Here is an 8733-nt window from a genome sequence, read left to right on the forward strand (position 1 = left end):
GTATATGTCTATATAGTGTGGTGGTAGGGCTGATTACTTCAATCTTAACTCTTCATTTTCTGACTCTGGAGTTCATATTTCTCAAAATAAACTCCCAGGAATCCAGGGTGGCAGACTTACTCTCTACAGGGAGGAATCTGCCAGTATCACTTCTCACTGGGCCCTGGGCTGGGAGCTGGTGGAGTGGGAGTGCATTGGTCCCCTTACCATACCCCACTTAAGGGCAAAAGCCCAGATGCAGGAGGAAGGCCCTAACAGTCTTAGTTTGGGGTCAGGGACCAGACATCACTTCTGAAACTCCATCTGCCTCAGAGAGAGAGAGAGTGTGTGGAGGACAAGTGCGCACTAACCACTACACTACCTAGCCCCCGAGGACCCTATCACAGGCTAATGGCCACTAAGTTCAGTTCTGATAAGATCACAAAGAAAGTTTCCTGAAGGCAGTTTCCAAGATCCAACAAACTGGACACTCTTTGTAGGTGTATGTCAGTGAAACAAGGACAATATCTACTCTGTGGGTAGAATTATGGCCTCACTGAAGTCAGTGGGAGTTTTGCCATGGTCTATAATGTAGCCAGGTTTACACCCTGTGTGTAGGCGTATGTCAGTGAAATGGGCACAGGGAGCTCCTAGAAGTGATCTGAGATTGGTTATCAGTTGTTACTCCATGTCTGTCTATGTGCCGGGTCATTCATGCCTTTCTGTAAAAACTCTCTGTCAAATGATTGTTTGACACCACTTACTAACTACATGAGCTGAACATCTGGCCCTCGATGCCTCTATTTGGCAGGACACTTGGTAAAACTGAGATACATCTCTCCATGTATTTATAATTTACATATTAATCTTAGAAATATCAAATGCAGTAGGAGTCATACTGGTTAGTATTCAGCCACACATGGTAAGACATTTTCTTTGAAACTTTCAAAATAGAGAGCTTAGAGCATGTCAGTAATGTTGTTTTACAGACATTTGTTATCATATTACAGACTCTAACACAAGAGATGAGGAAGAGAAGTTCTTTTTAGGTCCTGAAAACTCAGTTACTAGTACATGGCTACTGTCAATACAAATTCATTACTTTTAGCACTTGATGCTAGACTGGAAGTCTGAGACACACAATGTCTAACTTTATGGATGTCACTTTGTTAGCAGTGTCACAAAATATTTTTTTTGTTACATATATTCAGTGCATCTCTCTTTCAGGTACCAAGCCTGTTGTGTTTCTGCAGCATTGTTTGCTTACAGATGGTACCAGTTGGATCATTAATCTGGCCACAAACAGCCTGGGCTTCATTCTAGCAGATGCTGGCTATGATGTTTTGATAGTAGAGGAATGTCATCTAGAAGACAAGACCCTTTCAGTGAGCCAAGAGAAACACTGGGCTTTCAGGTATTATTACTATTTTTTTCTGTAATTGTAGTGCCCTGTGAACCCCAATCAGGATCGGGGCCCCACTGTACTGGGTGCAGACACAGTAAAAGGCAGTGCCTGCCTCAAAGAATTTACTAGCTCAATAAAGAAAAGGCATGACAGGTGGGTGGATGAGCAGAGAAGGAAAGGAGAAGGTAACAGTAATAGGAATATCACGTTATGTATATTTGCTATTTGCATAATTTTGCAGATTTCAAGGTTTTTTCAAAATATTAAGTGGTTAACAAGCAAATTGCCTAATCATTAGTATTAGGAAGTGTATCAAAGACTTCACGGTAAAGGTTCATCTTGGGAGAGATTTGTAGAAGGACAGAATAATGGCTGAGTAAATTGATTTGCAGAGGGTGACTCATGTAATGGGCAGCAGGGAAGAAAGGCCAAACATGTTTGTGGTAAAGGTGGACAGCTGTGCAAAGGTGCAACAGAGGGCAGCATTGTTGTGCAGCTGGAGGGATGGGGGAAGGGTAAAACTTCCTGAAATAGAAAAGTGGAGCTGAGCTGCAAAGGGCCTTGAAGGTGAGGATCAACCATTTGTGTTTGATGTGGTGTAGAAGGGGCACCTAGTGGAGGGAGTTGAATGCACGGTGTAGGGCACAGTCAAAGCAACGAATGAAGAAGACTGTTTTCACGGCAGCATTTTGAATGGACCTAAATGAGATGAGACAGGAGTTAGGGAGGTCAGACAGTATGTTGCAATAGTCAGGAATAGAGATAAGGCTGTAGACTCTATTTCTGAAAAATTATGAGGTGAACAGCTAATCTGTTGAAAGACAAACCAATCAGGTCCCTTACGGAGTAGGGCTGTGACATTACGGTCCCCATTCAGTGAAAAGATGAACCAAGAATAAAGAATGAGTGTGTTTCTCATATTTCCTACACAGTGCTTGGATTTTCAAATAGTTGTGAGCACTTACACGTAAACATAGATATTATGGGATATATTTGACATCATATGACTTGCATTTGACTACATTGTGAATTTGTGAAAAGAACAAATAATTCAACACTTGTTTTAATTGTGTGCTGTCACCGGACATTATAATTGGTAGAGACATTATTCAGAGATGACAACCGCATTTGCTCCGACCTCTCAGACAAACACCTACAAGATCTCTATCAAGCATCCTTACAACTACACTATCCACCTGCTGAAGTGAGGAAAAAGGTTGACAAAGCCAGAAGAGTACCCAGAAGTCACCTACTACAGGACAGGCCCAATAGAGAAAGTAACAGAACGCCACTAGCCGTCACCTTCAGCCTCCAACTAAAACCTCTCCAGCGCATCATCAAGGATCTACAACCTATCCTAAAGGACGATCACTCACTCTCACAGATTTTGGGAGACAGGCCAGTCCTTGCTTACAGACAGCTCCCCAACCTAAATCAAATACTCACCAGCAACCACACAACAGAACCACTAACCCAGGAACGTATCCTTGCAAAAAAGCCCGTTGTCAACTCTGTCCCCATATCTATTCAGGGAACACCATCACAGGGCCTAATCACATCAGCCACACTATCAGAGGCTTGTTCACCTGCACATCTATCAATGTGATATGTCATCATGTGCCAACAATGCCCCTCTGCCATGTACATTGGCTAAACCGGACAGTCTCTACGTAAAAGAATAAATGGGCACAAATCAGACGTCAAGAATTATAACATCCAAAAACCAGTTGGAGAACACTTCAATCTCCCTGGTCACTCGATTACAGACCTAAAAGTCGCAATACTACAACAAAAAAACTTCAAAAACAGACTCCAATGAGAGACTGCTGAATTGGAATTAATTTGTAAACTGGACACCATTAAATTAGGCTTAAATAACGACTGGGAGTGGATGGGTCATTACACAAAGTAAAACTATTTCCCCATGCTTATTTTTCCCCCTACTGTTACTCACCCCTTCTTGCCAACTGTTGGAAATGGGCCATACTGATTATCACTACAAAAGGTCTTTTTTTTCTCCTGCTGATAATAGCCCACCTTAACTGATCACTCTCGTTATAGTGGGTATGGTAACACCCATTTTTTCATGTTCTCTGTGTGTGTCTATATAGATATAGATATAGATATAGATAAGTGTCTGACCATTTTGTTCTTTACTATAGTTTCAACCAGTTTGCCAAGTAGTGAAGTCAAGCTTACCAGCTTGTAATTGCTGAGATCACCTTTGGAGCCCTTTTTAAAAATTGGTGTCACATTAGCTATCCTCCAGTCATTTGGTACAGAAGCTGATTTAAATGATAGGTTACATACTACAGTTAGTATTTCTGCAGTTTCGCATTAGAGTTCCTTCAGAACTTTTGGGTGAATACTATCTGGTCCAGGTGACTTATTACTGTTTAGTTTATCAATTTGTTCCAAAACCACCTCTAATGACACCTCAATCTGGGACAGTTCCTCAGATTTGTCACCTAAAAAGAGGGGCTCAGGTTTGGGAATCTCCCTCTCATCCTCAGCCATGAAGACCGCTGCAAAGAATTCATTTAGTTTCTCCGCAGTGGCCTTATCGACCTTGAGTGCTCCTTTGTCATCTTGATCATCCACTGGCCCCACTCATTCTTTAGCAGGCTTCCTTCTTCTGATGCACTTAAACATTTTTTTGCTATTACTTTTTGGGTCTTTTGGCTAGCTGGTCTTCAAATTATTTTTTGGCCTTCCTAATTATATTTTTATACTTCATTTGCCAGAGTTTATGCTCCTTTCTATTTTCCTCACTAGGATTTAACTTCCACTCTGTAAAGGATGCCTTTTTGCCTCTCACTGCTTTTTACCTTGTTTAGCCATGGTGGCACTTTTTTGGTTCTCTTACTATGTTTTTTAATTTGGGTATACATTTAAGTTGAGCCTCTATTGTGGGGTCTTTAAAAAGTTTCTATGCAGCTTGCAGGGATTTCACTTCTGGCCCTGTACGTTTTAATTTCTGTTTCAATAACACTCCTCATTTTTGTGTAGTTCCCTCTTTCTGAAATTAAATGCTAGTGTTGGACTGCTGTGGAGTTTTCCCCGCCATAGGGATGTTAAATTTAATTATATTATGGTCACTATTCCCAAGCGGTCCAGCTATATTCACCTCTTGAACCGTATCCTGTGCTCCACTAAGGATTAAATCAAAGTGCTTGTGGGGAAGCAGTAAACTTGTTACCAAAACTTTGCTCCTCCTGCCTCCGCAGGAGCAGCAGTCACATCAGTCTGCCCCCCGGTGCCGCTCCCTTGGAGCTGGCAGCGGCCAGCGAGGGACCACAGTGCAGCCTTGTCTTACCAATTAAGACTCCTGTTTTGGTAATCCCTATAAATATAGAACTGCATAATGTAATCTCTGCAGCCCCTATAGCAGATGATTCATGGATATTTTTAGAAAAAGACAGGTCACGGGCAATAAACCAAAATTCATGGAAGCCATGACCTATCCCTGACTTTTACTAAAAATATCCCTGACAAAATGGGGAAGGAGGAGGGTCCCATGGGGGTCTCCCCTCTGCTCCCAGTGTCTGGGAGTTGTGGCAGGGGTGCCCCCCCACCATCCCTAGCGGCTGAGAGCTGCAGGGCTCCAGCCAGCTGATGGCTAGCTGAAGCGGAAAATGTCATGGAGGTCTCTGGAAGTCATGGATTCTGTAACTTCTATGACCCCTGTGAGAAAATCTTAGCCTTATTCTTCTTCAAGAGATGTCCCTGTGGGTGCTCCACTTCAGGTCAAGGTGCATCCCAGTGCCTTCGATCGGAGATTTCTACAGCTGTACCCCTACAGGCAGCGCACACGCTGTGCCTGCCTCTTGAACTGTCAGTGTTTGATCAGCGTGTGCACGGACCGGGCTCCTTGGTTCCTTCTCTATCGTCCCCAGCTAGAGATGAAGTTCAGTAGTGCTCATTGAGATTAGCTAGTTAGTTTTTTGTTTTTTTTTCAGAAGTAAATGTGACAGCTAATGTATCTTATCTAAATATTAACTCAAATGACTAAAAACCTAACACCTCTGTGGTTACAGACATGCCTAGCTCCCCAGGCTTCAAGAGATGTGCCTCCTGTAATGATGCCATCCCCATTTCGGATGGTCATTCCCAGTGTGTATGCTGTTTGGGGGAGTCTCATGTACCCCAAAAATGCATTCACTGTACCAAACTGAAAGTGCAGACTCCCAAGGACAGGGAGCTCAGACTTAAAATGCTCCTCCTGGAAAACTCCCTCAGAACAGCATCTGACCCTGGGCGGCAAGCCTCTGTGACACTCCAGAGGCAAAACAAAAAAATGGCCAGCTTCCTCCTGCTTCAGGGGCCACCCCTCAGGGAAGAAGTCAAAACCAGCTCTCCTGTCTCTGGTAACCGTTGCTCCGCAGCTTAGTACCTTTAACTCAGCAGGCACCTCAGGCACCGACCGTGAGTTGGCTGCCACGCTACCCAGTGCCGAGGCTCAGGGCTTTCAGTTGCCTGCCTCTTTCAGCTCTCCCTCAGCCACCTCTGTCACTACGGTGCTGAGAGCTGCTACAGTGCTGAGAACACAAGTGGTGGCTGCGGCACTGTCCTTTGATCATGCGGCGCCACTTTTGCAGCCGACGCTCTCGGCACCGAGCCTCCTGATGTCTCCAGCTTCCCTAACAGTGCCTACCTCAGGGGCACCTACTCCTCTGAGGCAGCTTGCACCCCCGGGACACCCTTTGGTGCATCAGCAGATGCCCCAGCAGACACTGCCTCCACCATCTACCCCGGCACCAGCACCAGCCCCTTGTCAGTCAGCTCCACCTAAGTTTTTACAGCCAGGAAAATTAAGGGTGTCCCATGCCCCTGAGTCTCCTCTTCTCAGAACTAATCTATCACCAAGACCTTCAGCACCCTACCTTCAGTTCTCCCCTACCCCTTCAAGCCTCTCCAATGAGGAGGAGGAGGAGGAAGAGGAATATGATGACAAGATGTTTTCTTCTCAATACTTTCCCCAGATTCAGTTACCTGCAACTGGGAGACACATTACAGCACGGTCTCCATATCCTCATGGCTATCCACACTGGTATGTCAATCCCTGGATGGGACCACCTATGCCCCTCCCAGGCAATGGCCACACTGGGGTCCATGGAACTACACCACAACACACTCAGGTGTTCCACAGGCTGCCTGGAGGAAAGTTGTCAGACCCTCCACACTGCCGGCTTACAATGAAACCCAGATAAGACCTGAAGTGGCTGCCATGCCTGCAGAGGATACTGCCCCGCACACCTCCTCTATGGCAATACCACCACAAGATGCCATGGTACCCCCACCACCTTCCATTACTGATGAGCTCTCTCACTTTCAAGAGTTGTTTAAGAGAGTAGCAGAGGAGCTCAAGATTACCCTGGAGGAGGTACCTGAAACACACCACAACCTTACCGACACCTTGCAAGCTCCTCCAAAATAGCCCTACCAATTAATGGGGCCATTATGGAACCTGCTAAAACTATCCCGCAGACCCCGGCCACAATAACCTCACTAACAAGAGACTGGACCACAAATATTTTGTCCCATCTAAGGGTTCTGAGTTTCTATTTATCCACCCCTCACCTAATTCACTAGTGGTCGACGCAGCCAACCAGAAGAATATATACCAACACTTCCGATCCACCCCATCTGACAAAGATAACAAGAGACTGGACTCCTTCAGCTGCAAAGTGTATTCCTCTTCCACTTCGCAATTTAGAGAAGTGAACTATGCGGTGCTCTTAGCAAAATATGACCACAAAAATTATGCTAAAGTAATGCAATTTATTGATGATGTGTCAGAGGATAAACGACAACAGTTTAAAGCAGTGGTGTCCGAGGGCCAATTGGTCTCCCGGACAGCTCTTCAAGCCACCCTAGATGCTGCGGATGCAGCGGCCAGATCCACAGCCATGGCCATCGTCATGCGGTGGGCCTCATGGTGGGCTGCTTCATCCTTTCCCAAGGAGATACAGAACACTGTCTCAGATCTCCCCTTCAATGGAGACAAACTCTTCACCTCTATGACCAGTGAGGTCCTTCACTCCATGAAAGACTCACGTGCAATACTCGGATCCTTAGGTGTCCAAACACCTGCCTCAAAGAAGAGACAATATAGATATCAGCCATACCAATGACAGCATTACCATACCTTTGCGCAACATCCACCTTTAAGGCAATATGATATGCCACAACAACGAGATACACCCAGGAACCAATGACATCGCCCTCCGCAAACAACAGCGACCCACACTCCTCACCCAAATAAGCAGATTTGAAGTCTTGGTCGAGGGTATAGAAAACCTCGCACCCTCTCCAGTGCCAACTCTAACCACCCATTTCTTTGGACAACATTTGCCAAATGGGAAACCATCACTACGGACAGATGGGTCCTGGAAATCATCAGATCGGGTTATGCCATCCCCTTCCTCTCCTTACCTCCCACCCACTGTCCCACCCCATCCCTCTTCAGGGACCCCTCTCATGAACAATTGCTCTGTCAGGAGATACAACACCTCATGCATCTCAGAGCAATAGAGAAGGTACCCCCTCAACACAGAAGGAAAGGGTTTTACTTCCACTACTTCTTGACGGAAAGAAAAATGACAGTTGGCGCCCTATCCTTGGTCTTCGATGTTTGAACAAGTTCATCAAGAAACAGAAATTCCCAATGGTTACTCTCCCAATGATGATTCCGATGCTGGAGCAAGCAGATTGGTTTTCAAACCTTGACCTCCATGATGCATATTTGCATGTCTTTATCCACCCTGCTCATCAATGTTTCCTCATGTTTGCCATGGGAGCGCAACACTACCAATACAGAGTCCTCCCATTTGGCCTCTCCACCACACCACGAGTCTTCTCGAAAGTGCTAGCAGTTGTAATAGCACATCTCAGAAAAAAAGGGATCTTCATATTTCCTTACCTGGACGATTGTCTCCTCAAGTTCCCCACTCAGTTAGAAGCGAACCACGCAACTCTTGCAACCCTTCACTGCTTACGCACCTTGGCTCTGCAAATAAGCAAAAACAAATCTACCTTACAACCTACCCAACAAATCAACTTCATCGGCACCCACCTCGATGCCACAGCTGGTCTTGCATCTCTTCCCCAGGACAGATTCCACACAATGGGCACCCTTATTACCCAGATACGTGCCAGCCCATAGACTACAGTCTGAGATTCCTTGCAGCTCTTAGGACACCTGGCTGCTTGCGCATTTGTGGTTGCAAATGCTCACCTGTACATGCGATGCCTTCAGGGTTGGCTAGCCACGGTATACAAACCAAACACGCACAGGTTAAACAAGTTACTAACTATGCCCCAGAAAGTCAAGTACTCACTTCTGTGAT

This window comes from Lepidochelys olivacea, assembly GCF_965140295.1.
Source record: "Lepidochelys olivacea isolate rLepOli2 genome assembly, chromosome: 7".
Taxonomy (NCBI): Eukaryota; Metazoa; Chordata; order Testudines; family Cheloniidae; genus Lepidochelys; species Lepidochelys olivacea.